The 22,402-nt window shown below is 44.9% G+C and overlaps 1 protein-coding gene across 2 annotated transcripts in view; it reads left to right on the top strand.

Annotated features, from left to right (window-relative positions):
* The first annotated feature begins 1,596 nt into the window (after positions 1-1,596).
* Positions 1,597-22,402, top strand: part of HPCAL1 (hippocalcin like 1) — an 80,375-nt gene continuing 59,569 nt past the window's right edge. The window contains exon 1 of one of the 2 annotated variants that reach the window (XM_027690159.1): positions 1,597-1,682. The gene's annotated coding sequence lies outside the window, so the exon portion shown is untranslated. Of the gene's footprint in view, positions 1,683-16,879; positions 17,066-22,402 lie in introns of those variants that run through there. The other variant, XM_027690158.1, reaches the window with a different exon arrangement.

The raw sequence follows: 22,402 nt of genomic DNA, 5'->3' as shown, positions 1-22,402 counted from the left end.
TTTAAAACTGGGTAGGTTTCAAAACTCTCAAATACTGGGTTTAGCAGAAACATATAATATAACAATCTAATGTTAACAATATATAATCGTAAATTTCATATTGAGTGCTGCTTCACCTGCACTTGGACTGATTCTAAAATGAGGCACATGTCTTTGGCCCTGTTCCCTGCAGCCTCAGTGCCCAGGCTAGGATCAAGCTCAGGGTTTCCTTCCTGCAGAGTAAATGGAGGAGTTGGCTTGTACTCGGGTCCTAACATGGACTTGGGCAATGTCTTGGTCCCTCTACATCCAACAGAGCCTATATTGTGTGTAGCACAGCAGGCTTTTTCTTGTCTTGCAAAGGTCTGCACAAGAGAAATTAGCTTTGAAACATAATTTCAGTGCTTAACATAGCCAGAGAACTTAGAATTCATGCCTTTCCTGAAGACACAGTTTCCATGGGACAGACTTTTCCGCAAGTATTAATGATCTACCTTGAAAATATGATTCTATAACTCAGCTCAGGTTCTTCATATAAGTGAAAGAACATAAATTATGAGCTTCAGAGTCTGAGTCAGGGCAGATAGGTAACACTTGAGAGGGTTTGCAAACTGGTTCTGCTGGTGGCTGCATCATGTTTCTATAAATGTTGGTTTCACTGCTGATAGCATCAACATAGGCCTATTGAAGCAGCATTGTGTCTCCAGAAGGAAAAAAAAAAAGAAGAAAAAAAACCACCTCAGTTTGGAGTTGAAATTTACTTTTCTCTCTTCTTTCAGGCTCATGGTTTTTGTACTACTCATTTAATTCTGTGATGGTTTTTCAGGAGCTTCTGTAGGGGATTTTGCCTCCTCTTCTTCTCTGGGAAGAAGGTTATACAGGGATTTTCCAGCTGTGTTCAAGCACTGAGCAAATATGATCTTTAAAAATGAAAAATCTTGTCTTTTTAAAAGGTAAGAGCCCAACATCTCTGCACAGAGTTGCAGGAAATTATGGATGAAGCTTGAAAGCTTGTTACGAACATGAGTGGTGCTGCTGCCTGATCTATTTGTTTTATACTTAATTGTGGCTTAGCTTTAAATGAAGCTAAATGCCAGAGCTGTCAATCTAGCTCAGAAATGGTACAAAATCTGGGAATCTGGCTGCAAAGCTCATGTTGCTCAAGGCAACCTGCATATACAGTCAAAGAAAAAGGTAGCCCACCTTGCTTTTCCTGCAACACAGTCAGCCATTTGGGTGATGTATATGTTGCTTTCTACTGTAAGTGTTGGTGATACTTTCCATGTAGAAAATGCCATTAGAGTGACAGATATTCACTGCCAACACGTTGAAATGGAAAGCCAGCTACAATTCAAATAGAAATATCCTGGGAGATTCTCAGCTATGTTGAATTAAGGAGGGAAGAATAGATCAAATGTTTTTCCTAAGCCCTGTTAACTCCATGAGAATAGAACACAGCTGTGAGTCCCTTAGAGGCAATACACACTCTTTGCCAAGTAGGAAGGCAATTATTCTTCATAAATCTGTCTTTTTAAATCCAAGCAGATCGATTGTCTCGTCTATCCTTTCCTTATGCAAGCACCCGGAAAGGCTCTTTTAGCACCACCTACAACAAAGTACCCCTCTTATCAGGAGAGTCACACCATGGAAGGGATGGAAGCCCTGTCAGCCTTGCATATCCCTTTATAATGGTGGATGTAAAGGTACGTTCAGATTTTTAATATTTTAACCAAGACGTTTCTGTGCTGATTTTAAACATTGTCTTGGCTTTAGATATCTAAATAGAACATTCCTGAAAATTTATTTTCTAGCTAATAAGTGGAGAATTGTTGCAAGAATACAGCATAGTTTCCTTACGTATACTGTTATGGTTGCATCAGCATAGAGTTTCCAGAGCTGTGCTAAATTTGGCTTGGTTACAAGACAGTCATCTCCCAATAGTCCTGTTTTGCCAAATCACCCTGGCTCTGAAAGTCAAAACAGCTTCTGTCCTTCCTGGTGACCTGTAATCACAGGTAGACATCCAGCAGATACAGAGAAGACAAATACTGTTTGGTGCAGTTGTGAGCAAAGCCTATGTAAAAATATGTGTGAGACTTGGGAAGAGCAGTTACCTTCACATCTTTAAGATATTCATTGTGATCTGAGTAACACATTAGTCTTGCTGATTTTCACTTTTTTTTTCTTCTCCAGATAGAGAGAATGCTTTGCAGTATTTGTAAAGTGCATCTTGAGATTGTGCTGATTATAGCCATTACTGCTATGGTGTGTCTTCTCTGGCTGACATTTAGTGGATTTACTAAGGCCCTAAAAACCCAACAAATGCCATGAGAAAGGGAGAAGAGTTAGCATAAATTGTTGTTTCTGATGTTGCTGTGGCACAGCAATGAAAGAAAGGATGTTCATTTTTCTATTTTATTTTAAGACTATATTGGTGTATTTACCTATTCTGTTATAATGAAACAAAGCAAGCAAATGAAGTGTTTGTCCTTATCAACCAGTCCCCAGACAGAGTCCAGCAGGAGAAATGTTCCAAGGAGAGATGAGAGGTGAGATGTGGTGTGGAACAGACTCAGCAGCAAGTCCTGAGTCAGCTGGCTGGTGGCACCAGGCATGACTGGGGCAGCGTGGAGACACACCTTCATCACTGACAACTTAAATATAGGCGAAAAGTGTGTTCTAGGTATGAAGAAGTATGGGAAATTCTGCTGTCACTTAGGAAATTTTCTGGTTTACCTCTGTGGGCATCATGGGACAGCCCTCTGGGATCTTAGTCCCACTTCTGATCACAGTATGGTCAACTTCAAAATTAGATGAGATTGTCCGTGGCCTCATTCCATTGAGTTTTGAAACTCCAGGATGGAGAAACCACCGCTTCCTTGGGCACCTTTTCCTGTGCTTGACTATCTACCCTCACGATGGAAATGTCTTCCATAATTCCCTTGCTGCATCTCCGAACACTGTCCCTTGTTCTTTTCTGGTGTCTATCAGTGAAGAGTCAGGCTTTGTCCTCTCTGTAACTCACCATTCTATTAGTCAGCGGGCAGCATTACTGATTCCCTCAAAAACAGCAAATGAAGAGACCAGAACTGAGCCAATACTTTCATAGTAGCTTCTGGGTGCCTGAAAGGCCATGTGAATTTCAATTTGTGAATAATTTCTGCTACAAAAGCAGAAGGAATTGAGAAAAGTCAACAGCTTGGCATTACATTGACAAGGGATGATGGGAGAGAAAAGGGTTAAACAACCTGGAAGCTGGACTGAAACACTGCTGTTATTTTGACCCATCTGTAATTTGTTGCTGATGTTTTAGCTCCACAAAAACAGAGAGGAAAGCTATGAGCATTGCTTTCTCAGCTCCAGAGGAGACCAGAGCACAGCTTGCTGGAGACTTCAGAGGTGCTTTGCTCCAAAATTGGTGAGGTGTCACTGGGCTTAGACAAGAGGGCTTCCACTTTCTCCCATCATCTCCTCTGCGGTGTTAGCCAGTAGAGCTACATTTTTAAACACTGAAAATGTGGGAAACTGCAGCTGTGAATCCTCTGATAAATCACAGAAAACCAGGGTCAGAAAGATTCAAAAGGGCTCATTTAATTTTTTCTCCAGCCTCAAGGCAGGTTGTACCACTTTATCATCTCTAACCCATCTGACCTGTTTTGACAGAAATTTCAATCCCCCCAATTGCTACCCTTACCTGCAGGATTTTTTCCCCCCATGCATACTCTGACTTTCACTTGCTTTAATTTAAGCTCATTGCTCCTGTTTACTGTAGACATCCCCACCCATTCATGACATTTTACATAGATGGAGGATTATAATTCTCTTCAGGCTGTACATATTTAGGCTAAACCCCAATTCAGTCAGCCTCTGCTCTCAGGATGTTTTCCACCCCTGCTTGGCAGCTAGGCTCCCTGCAAGCTCCACTCCTTGAGCCACAGCACATTACTCTGGCTAGTGTGGAAGGGTAATTTCCCATTGTATGGGCTCTGCTCCTCCTATATCCAGACTAAAAACATCTATCTTCTCCACAACAACACGACATTGTAGATTCATGTTCACTCTGCAATCCACAACCACCCTATCAGCTCTTTTTTTGGCAGAGCCGCTGCAGCTGAACCCAGTCTGTTTGCACAGCTGATTGTTACTGCCTACCTCACACGTGTCTCTACTGAACCACATCCTTTTCCCAGGCCTTTTCCCCAGCTTGTCATCATTGCTTTAAATTGTCATCCTGCCCTCGTCCAGCCTGCAGCTCCCACTTGCTTTGCCTTGTCTGTAAGCTAATAGGCATACACTCTATTTCTCCATCACCTGCACCCTCACCAGATTCTTCTCCTCAATTGACCCTAATATTTCTGGACACAAGAGAAATATGTGATCCTTTACTTGCCACCCACTTAAGAGCTCTGAAGAACTGAGTCTTGGAGAAATGGCCTTTTGTTCCCCTTGCAGCAAAAACCCTCCCAGCAGGCTGGATGCATTTTCAACTGATACAGTAATGATTGCTTCCTCTCTCCAATTGTTTCCTTTCATGTCAAACAGCTCCTGGACTTGCAAATGAAGGAGAGGATATCTGCTTATAATACATACTTCCTTTCACACACATTTTAAGTTCAAGGAATGGCAATGGCATACAGGAGAGCCTTTTGCTTTGAAGGATGCCAATGCTCTTAATAAATGAAGTCTGTAGAAAATCATAGCTCACCATTATAAAAGAGCACTTGTTTGATAGCATGCTATGGCTGTACCCAGTAACTTCATATTGGTAATGAATGATTCCATAATAGGGAGCTTGTGCAAACACAAGCTGATACAGGACAGATCCCTCTGCCATTTCACATGTGTTTTTGGGAAGCAGAAATGTCTGGAAGTGCCTGGTCCTGTGCCATGTAGAGTCACACTGAAACGGGACATTGGACATTAAAACAGCTCCTCTGAAGTAGTGATAATCTCCCTATTGGTCTATGAGTAACCTGCTACTTGTGACTTGCATAAAACTGAATTCTCAGGTGATCTGTTATTGTTACTAAAAAAAGGTAATGAACTTCTGCCTCTCCATGGGTATGTTCTTTCACCAGAAAGCCCCAAGTAAAGGCAGAGTTTGTGTGGGGGAGTCCTGTGCTGAGTGTTGTGGAGCCCACTGAGATGCCAAGGGAACTAGGGTTGCCTGATGTTTTCATAAAACAGTCACACAACATTGGCTCCTCTAGTACTCAAATAAAACATGCCCAGTATACAGCCTGACTACACGTGTTAATAGGTAAACTATAAAAATCTCACACCTCCCTATCTGAGAGTGGCAAGTTAAATGGGCAGTCCCAAGGATTCAACATCTTACTGGACACAGTAATGACTGGCTTACAACTTGGGAAAATGGAATAAAACTTCTGTGTTTGCTTGCTGGTGACTCAGGGCTCAGGGTAAATGTTTTCAAACCTGCTGTGAAAAATATGGACTAGAAATATAACTGATTAGGAAAATGAAGGTCTCTGTCTGCAACCAACACATGAATTCCAGCATCTGGAGCTTTGAAAAAAAGCCTGAATGTGATAAGGTCTGCAAACAAACTGGAATTTTATAGAGCCGGTGGTAACACAGTAGACATGACAGTGGAGGCAGGGTGAGAGGAAAGCACGTTAAACTAGCATTATAACAAAACATTTCAGAAAATATCACTCTCTCTTTACACCTGGGGCATGAATGCTAACCTGAAACAATTTTACTTCTTTCCTTTATGCTTTCTCTACTAAGAGGTGCTATTTTAGATTTCTACTCACTTCATCAAATTATCTGCATGGGCTGCTTTCTCTCCCTGGGCTGAATCCACCCTGAGAGGAGCTCTTTAGAAGACTATGCAGTTCTGTCAAGTCTGAATTTGATCCACTATGCTCGACTGTCCTACTAATGCATCTGTCTTGGGTCCAAGTGTTCTCCTGATTTGACCTATAATTATCCTAAAACTAGATTTTTCTAAATTTCATTCCCTTGTAGCTTTTTATAGTTCTGTGAATTAATTATTCAGAGCTGTGGAAGTTCTCGGCAGTGCTTTTCCACAGCTTTTATGGACACGGATGCATTTCACTCATGTAGGGCAGAGTGTGCACTAGAACTCCAGACGGGGACAAAGGAAAGACTTTGTCTAAATGTTAAACACGCTGAGTTCAGCGTGTCCTCCTCTGACACCATCTTGAATCTTTTGAGACATAGACAATTTCTGAGACTAATAGTGTCTCTATTCCCTCCCTGGCATTCATAGGCTTTAAAGTCTCCCTTTACAGGTTGATGCCACCTGCAACATTGTGGAGCAGCTGGGGCTGCTGTGAGCACAGGGACCAGTGTGGCTGCAGAGCTGACCACTGCCAAAATTACCCCCACATTTTGGATGGAGTGGGGGTGAAGTGCAGCAAATGTGCAGTGGGGAGACTGAAAAGGACAGACTTCCAGCCTGGAATCAGAAGCTGGGGAGAAGTCAGCAATCTCATTTTGCTGCTGGGAGCTAGTGGATGTGCATTTGGGAATGGCCGGGCTCTGTGGGACATGTGAGAGGGGTGTCTCTCTGGGGTGCAGGCTGGGGAAGATGTGTTCAAATAAAGCCATAAGGCTTTGTTTGAATTTCACTTGAGTTGGAAGTTAGGAGGCATATGTGGAGGGCACGGAGGCACCAAAACACAGACCTGTGAGGCTGCTGCTGGCACAGCTCTTCTGGCTTCCTCAGCTGGAGCCTGAGCAGTCTCCAGATCAGGTGTGTGGGGAGAAGCATTCACATTGGGGTATCACTCCTGCCCTCATCACGCTCAGCCCATCTTCCCAGGGAGCCACAGCCCCTTCTTTCTCTGAACCCTTTCCCATGGAAGCTGCTGTTTACATACTGGGGATTTTCCTTCACCACAGAGGAGGAAAAGGTCTGTGCTGCAGCCACCACGCTCTGAGCAGGACCCCCGTTCCCCTGTGTTTGGCTCTGCAGAGGCAATACAGCAGCAGAAAATGAGATTGAGCCTCTTCTGCCTCCCACATCCTCCTTTGGGTAAGTGCAGAGTGTGTACTTTAATTAGTGATGATACATGAGGGAGACAGGAGATGAAGCAACATTCAAATTAAGTATCTGCAGAGCTGGTGAGAAGGTAAATATGAGCTCCCAGACTTCAGGGGTTTTTTTCAGTCTCTTCTTCTGCAGCAACAGTTTGAGATTTAATTTGAAAAGCAAAGAAATCATTGTTGCAGATTTTTTTTTCATAAAACCCACCTTCGAGGTCCACTTTCACAGGCCTCTGAGCTTTATGACACTGCAAAGCCCAGGGTGGGTTAGCTGAGCTCCCATTACAGCTGGGGCCCAGGTCCTTCCCAAGCATGGCATTTCATCAGGCAAAGGGTTATTGCTTCCTAGCTGAAAACCCACGGAGAGAGTGGTGGACTGATGCCTGCATGACCCTCCTGCAGCGGATCACCCACAATAGAAACTATAACAGGTTTGGAATCTTTCCTCAAGAGAGAGGCTTCAGTGACCTGCTAGCCAGCCTCTCTCCCATCATGTTGCACTGTTGGGGGACTGTGGGGGCACCTCTGCCCCCACCCCTGCATATATTTCTGCTCCCATGATCCAGAATCAAAGCTCACAGCCATGTACTTTGTACCACTGCCCATCCTGGGACATCTGAACAACTCATACTTCACAATGAGCATCCTCATTCCTGCTGGCATGGACAGGGTCTTCAGACTGAAAGTGGGTGGGATGCTGAACACAAATATTACATGTGTCAGAAGGATAAATGAAGGTTTATTGAAGAATAAATTAACCTTATATTTAAAATTTGCTATTTCTTAAGTGCTTAACTTCCTCTATGCCCTATATGACAGATTTTTGGTTTGCTTTTGTAAATAATACTGTATTTAATTATTGGACAAAGCACACTTCATAGCAAAATATGGTTTTTAAAGCATTTTGAACTGATAAATAACATGCATTCACACCCCCTTTGCTATGATTCCACTTTAATAATGATTTTGGTGTTTCAGTATGAGTCAGGCAACAACAGAGGAACTGCTGAAAAATTTTTGCTAAAAACCTCTCTGAAAAACTAGTTATGAGTCAGAGGAAACACAACTGAATTTTACTGTTTCAGGTCTGGTTTGGGTGAGTCTGTTATTTTAGAAACCAAATTCCACATCTGGAATTGTCTACAGTTTGGCTATTAATAGGATGTCTGTGTTTTTATTTCAATGCCACCACCAGGAGACAGGACCTGCATTGGGGAAGGAGTGACTGCCAGTGGCCACTGCTGCCTGGCAGATAGAGCCCCACTACAGGAGATTCCCTGCAGAGATGACTCAAAAGAAACAGCCTTTTTTCCAATGGAAAAATGCATTGCTGGTGTGAAAGAAAAACATAATGAGGAGGAGCCAGGAGATAAAAACATTGGAAGATCCCAAATGCTCCAGAGTCCCTACTTTTGCTTTCTACCCCTGCTACTGTAACTTGTTTACCTACCTTTTTGTTAACAAAAATTAAATTCTATATGCCAGTAAAGGGTGGTTGCTCCTGACAGAAGCCCAAAGCAAAGCAGCAGTTGTGTCATTCTGGGGACTTCATGTGTGCAAGGGCAGAAACATGCTCTTCGCATGGTTGAAGCCAATCTGTACATTAATAATTAAGTGCTGAAAACTCTTACATAAAAGGTGACCCAATCCAGTGGTTTTTAGGAATTCATCTGGTTTAGGAAATCATTGCGTGCCCTTTATTATTTCTCAGTCTCTGTCAGTGTGAAGGGATGTCTCTAAAGCCTCTGTCAGGCACAATAAATGTTGTTCAGATACCCTCAGCTTGAAGTAAATAACTCAGTTTCTCTTACTCGCCTGGATATAATTTTGTATAGAACAGGATACTTGGTATCATGATAATATGAAGAATCTGGTGGTATTTGCATAGCAATCTGAGCTCAGAGGAGCTACTGTGGCTTCACTAAGCTGTGCCTTTGGATGCTGTCAGGCAGATCAGCTGAGCGCAGCCACACCGGCGGGTGCTTCCAGCACCAGGTACCTTGCCAGAACACCCGTGGGATGCTGATGAGAACACAGTGTCACATGTTGTCCAGGATCCTGCTAGTGGGCTCTTTTATTGGATTACTGTCTGTTTGGAGGGAAAAATACCCTCTGCTTGAACCAAAATGCCTCATGGTTTGTGTTGTGATAAAAGGTGATCCAACATCCATGAAAACTGTGAGTCTTTTTAGTTGCAGAGTTGCTGCCCCTCTCTCCATTGATTTTATTTGAAAAATGCATGTTTTCATAGTGCTGTGGCAAAGATAGTGCAGGATGCTTAGCAAAGCTAGAAAGTAGCCTGCCCACGGAATAAGTTGTGCCATTTCAGCTGATGAGAAACACACATGGATTTTTCAGGCCAGTGAGTGAAATGTAGTTGTCTGAACGCTTGGAATTAAGTGTGGTTTTCACTACTTGAAATCAAAGCTTGAGGCAGGAGAATTGGGACATTCCTGCAACAGCATGGATGATCTGGTGATTATCTAAATGTGTAATCAATATCCCCATTTACTCATTAGTGTACATCTGTCAAATGCTCAACAATGTGACTACCCTATTTAAGTATTTTCTTCAGGCATAAACCAACCTTTTCAAAATTACTAACTTTTTTCTCATTGAAAGTGTTGTTAATTAATACATTCAGTGTCCTCCCCCGAGATTTGCTTTCTCTTAATTACCAACAGGAGCAATACAAGAGTGCTCCACCACCAGTGCCAAAATTAAACTGACTTTCTCCAAATTGCACTGAATGATCCACATGGCTGTGCCTTCAGGTACTGAGAGGGAGACCTTGATCCCACGGGAAATGCTGCTTTATGAGGCTCTCTGTTTTCACAGAAGCACAGAATGGTTTGGATTTGAAGGGACCTTTAAAAGTCATGTAGTCAAACCCCCTGCAATGAGCAGGGACATCTTCAACTAGATCAAGTTGCTCAGAGCCCCATTCAACCTGATCTTGAAAGTTTCCAGGGATGGGGCATCCACCACCTCTCTGAGAAACCTGTTCCAGTGTTTCACCACCCTCACTATAAAACATTTCTTCATTTCTTCCTTATATCTAGTTTGGATATGCCCTCTTTTAGTTTAAAATCATTACCCCTATCACAACAGGCTCTGCTAAAAAGTCTGTCCCCATCTTTCTATAAGTTCACTTTAAGTATGGAAATGAATTTCAGTGTTAAGTATTTCAGGATGGATTTAGGCAGATGGGAGCAGCATGAAGACATGGATGTCCCAGCAGGAAGGTTTGAGCCCTGGATGAGAAGTGCAAATATGATGCAAGGACCATTAACCCCAGTGTGCTGGGGCAGTGGCATCCTGGTGCCAGTGTGTGGAATCCCCTGGCTTTTGCAGGGCTCTGGAAGGCATTTCAGAGCATGCAGGCTAGAAGAGCACTACGTTAGCATCTTGTTGGCTCCAACATCCCAGAAAGCATTGTCAAGTTTCTTTCTTTTCCTCTTTTGTTCAGCCATATGAAAAAAAGCAGTCTCAGCAAAACAAAGTTGCTGTGGGGAAAGACCAGGTTTAGTGTATTATTTTTCATTGCCCTGATTGAACAAAAATACTTTGTTTTGTTTTGCCTTTTAAAGCTTTTGTAATACCAAGCTCAAACACTGATTTTCATTTAGACACACCAGTATGTTTTTCATACTTAATTTCTGACTTTTGCATTCTCCTGTCGTGGTTCAGAATAGCAACAAGTAACAGCATTGATATTTTCTGCTCCATAGAAGCACTTGAGTTTTCTTACTCTATTTCAGCTCTCTCGGCATAAATTTGCCATGTTGGACCACAAAAACAGAGTTCACTCTGTTAGATCTCATAGACATGACAGTTTTTCAATGGCTACTTTACTCTGTGGGACCTCATCCATTTCAAGGGCTCCCCATTATTTTCTCCTCAGACAAATTAAACATGTCATTTTCTGTTTTGAAATTGCTGCTGCTGCCAGCATGAGGAAATAGCCTGGGTGGGAATGCCAAGCCCAGGTGAGAATGTCACAGGATCACTGGCAGACACTCAAGGCCCTGCTGCTCTGCCCTGAAGGTGGGTATCCTTGTGTGGAGACCCTGTGGGAGAACAGGATTGTTGGTAGATGCAACTGGAAATAAGCATGTGCAGGCTATGGAGTGTAGGAAATTCCATTTTTTTTTGTTACTAGATACAGCTATAATGCCCCTGGCACCAAACTTTGTTTGATAATAAATCCCAGCAAATACTGTGGCAAATCCCAGAGTGAAAAACTGCAGTAAAGCACCATAGAGAGAAATGAGGCTTTTAAATTTTCCCTATTTGGCAAGATTTTTCCCTTTTGTGTAAGAAACTTTCATATAAAAATCTTATCTAAACCATCTAACTTTAGCATCTGATACAGCAACTGCAGCCTGGGAGGTCCTTTTTAAATTTCCATGTAATAAACTGGTACTCAACAGTAAATGAAATGAAAATGTGCCAGTTTAATTCATAAATTCTTCACCTCTGTCAAACCTAATTTTTTTAAATATTTCCACCCTCAGTCTTTCTATTACAGGAGAGAAAAACCACGCAGCCAATTTTCCTTTATGTTACTCTAATTATTGCTCTCTTTGACTTTGAAAAGAACACCAAGTGTTCTCATATATGTAAATATGCCTGATGGCTTTGATTGTTCATATGCTAAGGCCCCCTAGGCACTGGGGTATCCCTGGGGCAACCTTAATAAAAATGTAGGTAGAAAGTGCATTTTTTTATTTGTCCAGCTGTGCAGGCTCACATCTGCTGTTCTCAGGCTTGCTGCCAATCATCACAGCTCTTACCATTTATTTTTCCTCTCAGGGGAAGAAAGCACCCAAGACAATCTCCTGCTAAGAGAAAGAAGAGCAATCATGCAAAGATGGATTATTGACACAATTTTTGTTACTTTTTTTTTAATCTATCTGATGTTACTGGCACAGTAGCAGGCATAGCAAGTAGGTCAGAGATGAAAAAGCATGCAAAAAATTACATTATTATTGTGTTGTAGCTAAATTCTCTTAGCACTCATTTGCCCTTGCTCCACATTATATTATTCAAACTAGACAAAGATACTTTGGAGGTAACTAGCAGATTCCCCCCTCCCATCTCTCCCCATCCTACAAGGTCATTTAAAACAGGCCAGGGAAGTACACTAGAAAACACTGCAGGGAACAATCCTGCTTTGGCAGGAAAATGCATTGTAAAAACCTACCTGCTCTTTTCCACTTCCGGTCTCTGTGATCCAAATGACTGGCAAAACTACTTGGCACATTTGTTTTGGTACTACATTAAATACTAGGTCTGTCTGTTCAGGCCATGCTGCTTGCCCACACTGCGGGCAAGAGCCATGTGTGTAGCTGGCATTTCCCAAGTTATGTTTGCCTGTTAAGTGCAACTTGGAAATGCAAAGGAGCACAAGGAGGGGTTAAACTGATGCAGGCAAAGATTCAAGGCCCAGCAACCGGTAGCAAAAAATAGGAGGCTTTACAGATGAGCATCTAGAGGTTTATTACTGGAATTCAAAATTTATCAAAGAAAATAGAAACAATTTTCCCTCTTATTTCCCCAAGCACCTGACAACCAGTTTTATCACAGGTAAATAACACTGGCTCATTTCTCCATTACTGTTCTCATTCGAATTTCTCTAAAGTGATTCCTGACACTTGAAGGATTTCCAAAAGCAAGATTAAAAGAGGATTTAAAAAGTATAATTACATTGTCTTTCAAAAAATTGCTTTCTTCTGTCAAATGTACATTGTGAGGAAGCTCAATGGTGGAGGGAGTGACAGGGGTGTTCCTCCAACCCCTCCTTCAAGGTTGTTCTGCAAATGGCCCAGCCAGGCCAGAGCTCTTTCCCAGGTTAAACTGATGACCAGCAGCTTCCCCTGGGAAAGCGTGTGCCATCCACTTCCAGGATGACAGTGTGACCAGGATGACCATGTGCCCAGCTCAAAGACAGAAGACATGCTTTTGCTGTCATTGTTTGCAGTGTAGGCAAGTCCTGGCTCTTCTGGGAGAGGCAGATCGGAACCTGTCTGACCCACACAGTCTTTCTGCCAGATGCCCAGTCTGAACACATCTAGAGCAATTGGCTGCCGTCAAGGATACCACCAGCATTTCCATCTCAACAATCATGACAGACATCAGAAGACCAACAGGGAAAAATTGGGCTGAATCCTTAATCCTTGCCAGCAGTATCGTCCTTTGCTTTTTGGTGCTGGGCTGCCCAGGTCAAGTTGATAAGCTTCTCAAAAAAGGTAAATATTGCTTTAATCTCTTCCTCAAGGTAATCATGGCAAACCATAGGAAGGCAGATAATAATTCAAGATTAGCAATAGCCTTATGAAGCTTACATTATTATGGAAGAAATTTTAAGACTAGCAGCATGCCACATACCTCAAACACTTTAGTTTCTGTCTAATCCCTTGATGATTAAACCTCAGACAGCCAAAGGAATTTCACACATTATCTTCAAATTCAGCATAGTTGGAATGATGCAGATGAATCTAATTTAATCCATCTTTGTTTCTCACTCCTGACTGTGGAAACAGAATGAAAGGCACAAAGAAAAATCAAACAAAAGGTGAGATGCCAGAGCAGCTGTGGATTTAAGTTTGTGAAAGTCCACGCTAGGTCAGCATGGGATTATTATAGATGGATGTAACAAACACATGTCATCAAAAGAAGAACTTCAAAAAAGCCAGACACGCCCAGAGGGACCAGTTTTGCAAATGCCTTCATAGAATCATAGAATCATTTAGGTTGGAAAAGACCTCTAAGATCACTGAGTCAAACAATTAACCTAACAGTGCCAAGTCCACCACTAATTCATGTCCCTAAGTGCCACATTTACACATCTTTTAATACCTCCAGGGACAGTGACTCCACCACTTCCCACGGCAGCCTGTTCCAACGCTTGACAAAGCTTTTTGTGAAGAAATTTTTCCTAATATCCAATCTAAACCTTCCCTAGCACAACTTGAAGCCATTTCCTCTTGCTCGCTTGTTACCTGTGTGAAGAGACTGAGCCCCACCTAACTACAACCTCCTTTCAGGTAGTTGTAGAAAGCAAAAAGGTCCCCTGCAAGCCTCCTTTTCTCCAGGCTAAACAACATCACCTCCTTCAACTGCTCCTCATAAGACATATTTTCCAGACCGTTTGCCAGCTCCGTTGCCCTTCTGGGAGGGGAGCACCAGTCCTCACAAACTCATTGTAGGAATGAATCTGCAGTTTCTTTTCATCTCAGATTGTTTGTGAGCAGTTGACAACTTTCTAAAGCCATTCTTCCTCGTTTCCCAAGGGATTTCTGTAACTCAAGAATTGCTTGTTATCAAGCATTAGGACTCTAAATCATCTGAAATCTTGGTGGCATTTCTCTGGTTGGCTACCTGGATTGCACCATCCTGTATGTAGTTGCAGCTGGAAGGGTGCAATTCATGACAGAAGAAGTCAGGTATAAATGACAGCAACACTTCATTTGGTTCTTGTTGTGTGTTCCCAATAATTGTTGAATCCAGAATTATTTTTAGTATTTATTCAATTTCTTATGGGACAATACACAGAATACTAGAGGGATCAAAGAAAGCAGCAGCCATGGGCACTTCTCAGGGAAGTACCCACTGACATAAAATGTCCCTGACTCTCCCAAAATAGGCAGCTCCTGACAGACATGTTTGAGTGCTATGCTGAGCAGGGTGCAGAGCAGCACAAAGACACTCACCAGAGGATCACCCCAAACCAAGCAGGGCACTCACAGCTGCCAATCCCTATCAAACCAGGGCATCCTGGAGAGGAGCCATTGCAGCCTCAGAAATGGCTGCAGGTCTCATCTCACAGCCTGCCCATCACAGGACGTGGGGCAGTGCCAAGCAGAGGAAAACCTGCTGCTGTTAGGGCTATGGAATGACAACCGTGTCAAAAATGAAAGTGGGGTTGAGTGCCATAAACTGTTTTCTCTCATCAGACTTCAGCCCTGAGGGTTGTAAAGCCTGGAGGAGGCCTCAAATAGGTACTTGCTCTGTTGCCACATATTCCTGGGCGGAGTGGTGTATGCCACTACCCTCCCAGGCAGAGCAGCAGGAGAGGTGTGGCAGGAGCCACAGCCCCATCTTGCATCCAGCCACGCTTACGTTTGCAAAATGCTTGCACAGGGAAGGGTTTGCCCGGAAATCAAGGCGATTACTCACATGTAATCATGTCCTGCAAGGAAAACTCAGCTTCAAGCAGGTGAAGTTGGCAGCAATGGTGGTTGTATAGAGTTTCCCATTATATGTTTCTGGTCAAGTTGCTTCTAGTTTTAACTGTTCAGGTTCTTTATTTTCCAAGCTTGTTCTTTGCCTTGGGCTAATGTTTCTATTATTTTCTTTTTAAGGTGGCAAAACTGTTCACCTCTTTTTGAAAGGTCTTGGAGAAAGTGGCTATTGTTGAGAAACATTTTAATCTCTGTAATATTTTCTTCTCTTTGCATCAATGTATCCAGTTTCAATGTATTCAAGCTTTGGAGTACATGTATTCAAGGTTTGGGTGTTTGGGTTTTTTTATTTAGTTTTGGGTTTTTGTTTGTTGTTTTGGGTTTGTTTGTTTGTTGTTTGTTTGGGGGGTTTTGTGTGTTTTTTTTCCCCTGCCCATATGAAAATCTGTTCGACTTAGTGCAGAGATAAGCTTTGAAAAACTGCTGCTTTGGTGGTGGTGGTGGAATTTTTCTGTTTGTTCACCCCTACCGCCACACTCCCTTGCTTCCCAAGTTTTGTCGCTAAAATCTTTTAGTATCTTTTTCCTGGTATGTCCTTGATTTCAGCTCTATTCAGTTCTTATCTCACGACAGCACTGAATGTGCTCACGGAGTCTCCTGTAAGGGGAGGCAGAGTGAAACCTACCGATAAGGCACAGTGGCAACTACATTGAATTCTCCATATATTTTTGACTTGAAAATGTTCTGGGCAGGAGCTGGGGGATGGGGAGGAATATCCTAAGAGGAAGATTCACTTCTTTGTGCTGCAGGCCATATTTCTGAGCAATGCTTACAACTGCTTCAGGAAGCAGATTAACATCAATCCCTAAATACCCTCCATTTTGTGGTGGGGTATGCGGAGAGGCTCTGCAAGTTCACGTCTTGCACAGAACGGTGAGCGAACGGTGAGAACCTGTCTCCAGCCAGTGGGACGGCACCCGTCCACAGACTCAGCCGACGGCACCTGTACCGCGACTTTCGGCGCAGGATGGGGGCACTATGGGTGGCAGGGGTCGGGTCCCATCGCCCTGCTGAGAGGGAAGCGCGGTGCCGGGAGGCGGCTGCGCTCTGTTCCAGCGGCCGCTCCAAGCGATTCCCGCTGCCGCCGTCCCCCCTTCCAGCCCGCGCACCCGGCACTGGGCACCTCCAGCCGCGCTGGGGCTGGCGCAGAGCCCAGAGCGAACTGATGCCGCGGAAGGGTGTCCTGCCCCGGCGTTTCCTTCTTTGTTTTGGGGTAAAAAAACAAAAGGAAAAAAACCCACCCCAAGATCAAAAATCAGAACTTTTCCGCCCCTTTGCCCATGCCCACCGTGCCGGGCGGGGCGGGCGCAGCCCCCCGCGGGCGCGCAGCCCCGCGGAGCCGCCTCTCCGCGCTGCCCCCGCCAGCCCTGCACTTCCTGCCCGCGGCGGCGGCGGCGGCGGCCCGGGGGGGGCCGGGCAGGGCGATACCAAGTGTCCGGGCGCGGCGGGAGCGGCGGCGGCGGCGGCCCCTGCGCGGGTCTCGGCGCTGCGAACGCCGCTGGGCGGCCGCGGAGCGGCAGCGCGGAGCGCTCCGCCCCCCCGGCGCGCCCGCTGCCCCGCCGGGGAAGTTGCGCTCCGTCCCTCGCTTTCCCCGGTCCCTCGGCGACGGCTCCTTCCTCCCCCTCCCTCCCCTCCAATGCGCCTCCCGCTCATTTCCTCTTTTCCTCCCCGCTCGCCGCCGCTCCGCAGGCGCGCGGCTCGCCCGGGCGCCGCCGCGGAGTTGTAGCTCCCAGGAAGCCGCCGCGCCCTCGCGCAGCCGCCGCCGCCGATCCCAGGCCGTCGCGGGACCCCGCTCCCACAGCCGGGTAAGGAGCCGGGACTGTCCCGGCGCCGCCCGCGGAGCCGCGCGGAAACTTCGGCAGGGGTGCGGGAGATCCGCGCACCCCCTCCTGCCGCGGGGACTGTCGGAGACCGGAGCTGGAGGGAGGGGGGACCTTCCTCGCTTTTTGGGGGGTATTTTTGGGGAGCGAGGGTTGGAAATATCCCGTCTGGATTGCGGGCGCGGGGCGCTTCGCGCATCTCTTTCAGCCCCGCGGGGCGCGGAGCGGGGCGGGTGCCCCCTTCGCCGCCAGGGGATGCGGAGCGGACCCGAGTGCCCTCTTCGCGTCCGGGAGATGCGGAGCAGATCCCCTCGCTCTGCCGCCGCGGGGCTGTGGTGTCAGCGCTCGCCTCGCCCCGAGCAGAGGGGACTGCCGGCGTTCCCCTTGCCCTCAAAATACCCCAAACATATGTGTGTATCTGTGTGTCTTCCTGTATATGTTTGTGCACGTATGGATATCTCTGCATATGTGTGTGCATATACACATGCAGCCCGCGTGTGTGTTCGGGTGTGTGTGAACCTCCCTTATGGCGAGGGGCGTTTCGCAGCTCTGCTTTATGGTGGTTAATGATTTACCCGAAGAAGTTCCCGCCGCATGAATGTTGCAGGGACCTTTGAGTCAACTCCTACAGACCCAGACTTCCTATTGCCACCTTCCTAAACTGCCTCTAAAAAATGCTGGCGTTTGCCTCTGGTCAGTTGGATTTTTTGCTTGTCTGCGTCCCCGGGAGATATATGAGGCTGTGCTGGAGGCAGGATGGCTGCCGCCAAGGTCACCCCTGTCCCCTGAACCCGGGGCAAGGGGGGACACCCTGCTCCTGGGAGGCTGTGGCAGCAAAGGCATCTGCCAGCCGGGGTTTGCATCAGGCTGCTGGGGGACCTGCTGGAGCACAGGGCTCCAGCACGCAGTAGCTGCTGGAGTACAGGGAATTGCAAGAAATAGGGAATAAAACAAGGCAAGTGTGTTTACAAGTAAGTTTCCATGCAAATAAGTTTCTGCTTAGTTTGGAAAAAGGTCATGTAATGCATCATCGGGAATGAAAGGTTTGCTGAGAAAAACAGCTGGGTGTTCAGTAGGTTTGTGTCTCCTGTTCACGGATGGGTGATTTATACCTTTGTGACAAAATTCTGAGCTTTTTCACAGGAATACTTGTAGGCAGGCACTGGAGCTGAGTGTTGTCCTGTAATTCCATTCACAAGTGAAAATCTACTTGGAAGATCAGATTTTCTCTGTGGGAGGAAGAAAGGAGGAAACAATTGCTCCCTCTCCAAAATATTCCACGTTTTTCCCAGTGGGAGCCATTTGTCACGGTTCAGATTCAAAAGCTCTTCTTGCCTGAGATGAAATTTGACCAAAGACTGGGAGGCTATTGCAGCAGCCGCTGATATCACTGGCATGATACGCTGTCCTGCATGGGGTCCACCAGCATCATTGAGTACTTCTGGCTAGAAAGCAGAGCCAGGAGGAGCCTGTGCAGGGCAGTGCCTGTTCTAGGGCCGAATATCTACCTCGCGTCTGCTAATTCTTCAGCTCTTTTCAGGTGCTTGGATTGGGAACCCTTTGATTCAGGCAACAGGATCTTGCAACTATGTGTGTTTGATTTCATCTAGTTTGGTGGGGCTCAGATAAGAACGCACATTATCTCCTCACATTTCCCTTAGTTTAGGTGTGGAGATGCCGGACAGCCAGCAGGACAGGCATAACCTTGTCCTGACACCTATTTTCTGCTTTTCTTTGTTTCTTGCTTTATATTTAGGGTTCCTCTGTGTAGAGTTGGAAGTATAGGAAACTGGGAGGGAAAAAAGCGTGTGCCGCTATAGAGTGGCTGTCTCAACGCTGGCAGCAGCTCTGCTGAGGAGTCAGCTCTGCTAGCAGAAAAAGTGCTTTTGTTGGCATAGCTTAGTCCGTTCAGGGAATTGCAACGGTGAGAAGAGTTCTGCCAGCTGCTGGAGTGGGGTTTGCTCTTGCTGCTGGCTGCTTGCACCGGCAGGAACTTGTGCAGACAAACCTTTTGAGTTCTCAGATGAGTCCGTCACTGTGTTGGTGCAGGCGGTGCTTTGCTTGCTGTGTGTTGCAGCTGGCACTGTGGTGCCCCCATTCTACCACCCGAGCTCATGGGCATGGCAGTAACATGGGCCAGTTGTTGGGAGCTGGGGATAGAGATTAATCTATAGCCTAAGCAACATTAAAGTTGGATTATGACTCCACAAAAAAAAAAAGAAAAGAGAAAAAAAAAAGCATGTGATCTGGGTTTAGAAATTGTTGCAATTAAAAATACTCATGCAACATGATTTTATTTTTTTTTACAAGCAAGACAACATTCTTTTGAGTGTTGATCACTTTGACATGGGTGAGACAAGAATACTGGTAGACTAAGGGGGCAATGTGAATTAAAATTCTTTATCATTGGGTTTTTCTCTTGCTTTTAGTGGTGTGAAACTGTGAGCAATAAGGTTGCACTGTATGCTTGTGCAAGATGCACTGATACTCATGGGAAGAGGATCTCACACTTTTCCAAAGAACTACTGGTATTTCCTTCAAGCGTGACTCTTAGGTCAGATTCAGGAACAAATGCAATATGTTTTCCAGTTAATGGAAGAAAAACAGACCTTTTTTTTTTGATGTGTTTTTCTTCATGTTCCTAGGATGCTTTCCGTAACGTCTATATGTTGGATCAGTTTCTTTCCTCATTGACTGTTTTAGAAAATTGTTTATGTCCAAATTCTGCATGTTCATTGAGCTTAACTCAGACTGAAGTTAAATTTTTTTTTGGCAAGGGGTTTGTCTTAGTTTATGTTAACTGTATTATTGTGTTGTGTGAACTGTATTATTGTGTTGTGTGGGATCCTACCCGTGGATAGTAGAAGGATTTGCTCTTGCAAAATTTTTGGACTTTAGTATCAGAAAACGTTTTGAATCAATGCCTGAAATTTCCATTGTTCCAATAATCCTCTACCATCCTGAGAGTATAAAGAATGCAAACAATTATCTTCTCTTCATCAGCCTTTTGCTGTATAAAAGCTTTCACAAGTCAGTTGTGTTTTGCTAATCTCCAAATTAACCCATTGATTTCTGCATTTCTTGACTTCCCCAGATAAATATCCTCTGTCTATTGTCATGCTCTGATAGCAAAGTAAATTTGAATCCATGAACAATGCAGACAAATTCTCCATGAGGAGCTTCTTACTTAACCTCTCAGTCTTTCAGTGGATAGGAGAGAACCTTCTGGAAATGTGACCTTTCTGGAAGTTTGGTGTTATGTTGCTTAATGACTAAGACCTGCAGGGTCGATTGCAGGACGAATTATGCATTCTCCTGCTCTGATTGTGCTGGAATTAGTAGGCAGGAGCTGGGGGGGGTGGGGAGCAGATCAGTTTTGTAATGTAAGAAACACTGTGGTTCTTCTAGATTGCACTGCTTCAAATATGCCTTTATTATTATTAAAAAATGGTGCTTATCATTTGCACAGTAGGTTTGTAGATACCTGTCAGTAACCAGTGTGAAAGACATGGCAATGGTGCTTTTGCTATTTCAGCGTTTCTTGTTCTGTAGCAAGAAACGAGAGCAGCAAGTAGTTTAAGGAATTCTCCCCGATGATCTATGTTAGTCAAGATATTTGGAAACTCATGCCAGCAGCATTCTGTTCAAAAGATGCCAGCTACAACCTGGCCAACTTCTTTCTTCTCTTGCATGCAACATATTCCCCAGTGATCGAGCTGCCTGTCTCAAGTGGCACAATGTACTTGAAATCTGGCTGGGGAGAAGAAACAGCAAGAAAACTTAGACATAGCTGTAGTTACATACAGTTCATGCATCAGCCTTTGAGACTTTCTGCCAATGTTTTTGGTGACTTCTTCAAATGTGTTTAACCTTATTTTCTTTTTCTGTCCTCTGTTTTCAAAGGAAATCAGGCTGCCTAAATGGGAAAGGATAAATGCTGGATAAATGCACATTTGACAGCTGGGGAAAAGGATGCTCGCTAGTATTTCAGTTACTGTTATCTTAATGTATTCAGGGAGGTGTTTGAGGTGATGATATCCCTTTAAATATCCGCTTGGGTTGGAAAACACTGGATTTGGGTGACAGGGACACTTGGAGACTTGAAAGGCAGAAGGCATGGCTTGCACCTACAGAGATGTTTGCTGAAAACCAGGCGTACTGAGATCCTGACAGGTTTGCCAAGAGCAACAGCTAAACTTGGGCAGCTGGTTTAGCGATTAAATTATGTTTTTGTTTTGGACAATGGGTTTATCGTAATGAATTAACCGGTGGACTAGTCAGAGTGGCAAAGGGGTTTGTTTTTGATTTCCCAACCATGCAGCACACCAGGATTGGGAACTTCCGGGCAATGGAAGTGCAAGAGCATTTCACACTGAGGGAATGGGACCATGTATGCTTGTGTGTCCTTTAGTGTGCAAGCCCCAGTTTCTTGTAATCTCTTGAAAATACCAACGTGATGGATTCTATAGCTTGGGCACAGGGTAAGGAAATACATGGTGCTGGTGCTAGGAAATTGGCACGTGGCTCATTTTAGAATAGTCAGGGGTGGTGGTGGGAGGAGGGAGGAAAAGAAATGCCTTCAGGGGGCTGGGAGCCAGCGTGTGGGCGTGCTGCAAGTCTTCCTCACCAGCCTTCCGTGCTGTGCTTCTCATTCACCTCTGCTCTGCACAGGCTAGCCTGTCTCTGCAGAAGGAAGCTTTTCCTTGTTTGGAGGTAGCAGGAATTTTTTTCATGTTTCTTTTTTTCTTTCTAAAGGGCATTGTGCGCAGGATGCTCTCTTCTTGGCAGCTTGCCCACCGTGTAAAGGGAGAAAGCTCGCCGATTTTGGTCACGATGCAGATAGCCACCGTCAAAGCCAGTTAGCATTTGCAGGGCATCCTTTCCATTTTCTCTTTAATGAAGCTTTTTTTTTAGTAGGTAAATTTTGTTTCTCCAAACACATCACTTTCTCTTTCTTAGAACTTACCTGGGGAGAAACAGATTTTCCTTTGGAGAGTAATTTGGGGCTTGTTGAGGAGAGCTGCTTATGCGTGAGAGGAGAGTGGGAGTTACAAGGGAGGACATTGTGGATGCATAACCTTTACCACCAACTTCAATTATGAAATGTGTGTTCAAAAAAAAGGTAAGTGTACTTTGTAGTACTTAGGAAAGGGTCTGAGAACAACATCTGTTCAGTAGAAGGCACTTGAAAACCCTGTATCCCCTTCGCCAGAGCTGAAGGGAAGGCAGCAGCTTGAAATTAGGCTTGGGACCATGGGGCTGACAGGAGCTGCCTGGCAGGTGGGTATTGCAGGCAGCTGCCTTTTGTCATCCTCTGCAGAG

This window comes from Neopelma chrysocephalum, unplaced genomic scaffold (genome assembly GCF_003984885.1).
Source record: "Neopelma chrysocephalum unplaced genomic scaffold, ASM398488v2 Primary Assembly neopelma1_80b, whole genome shotgun sequence".
Taxonomy (NCBI): Eukaryota; Metazoa; Chordata; class Aves; order Passeriformes; family Pipridae; genus Neopelma; species Neopelma chrysocephalum.
This window is presented reverse-complemented; position numbering and strand designations above follow the sequence as displayed.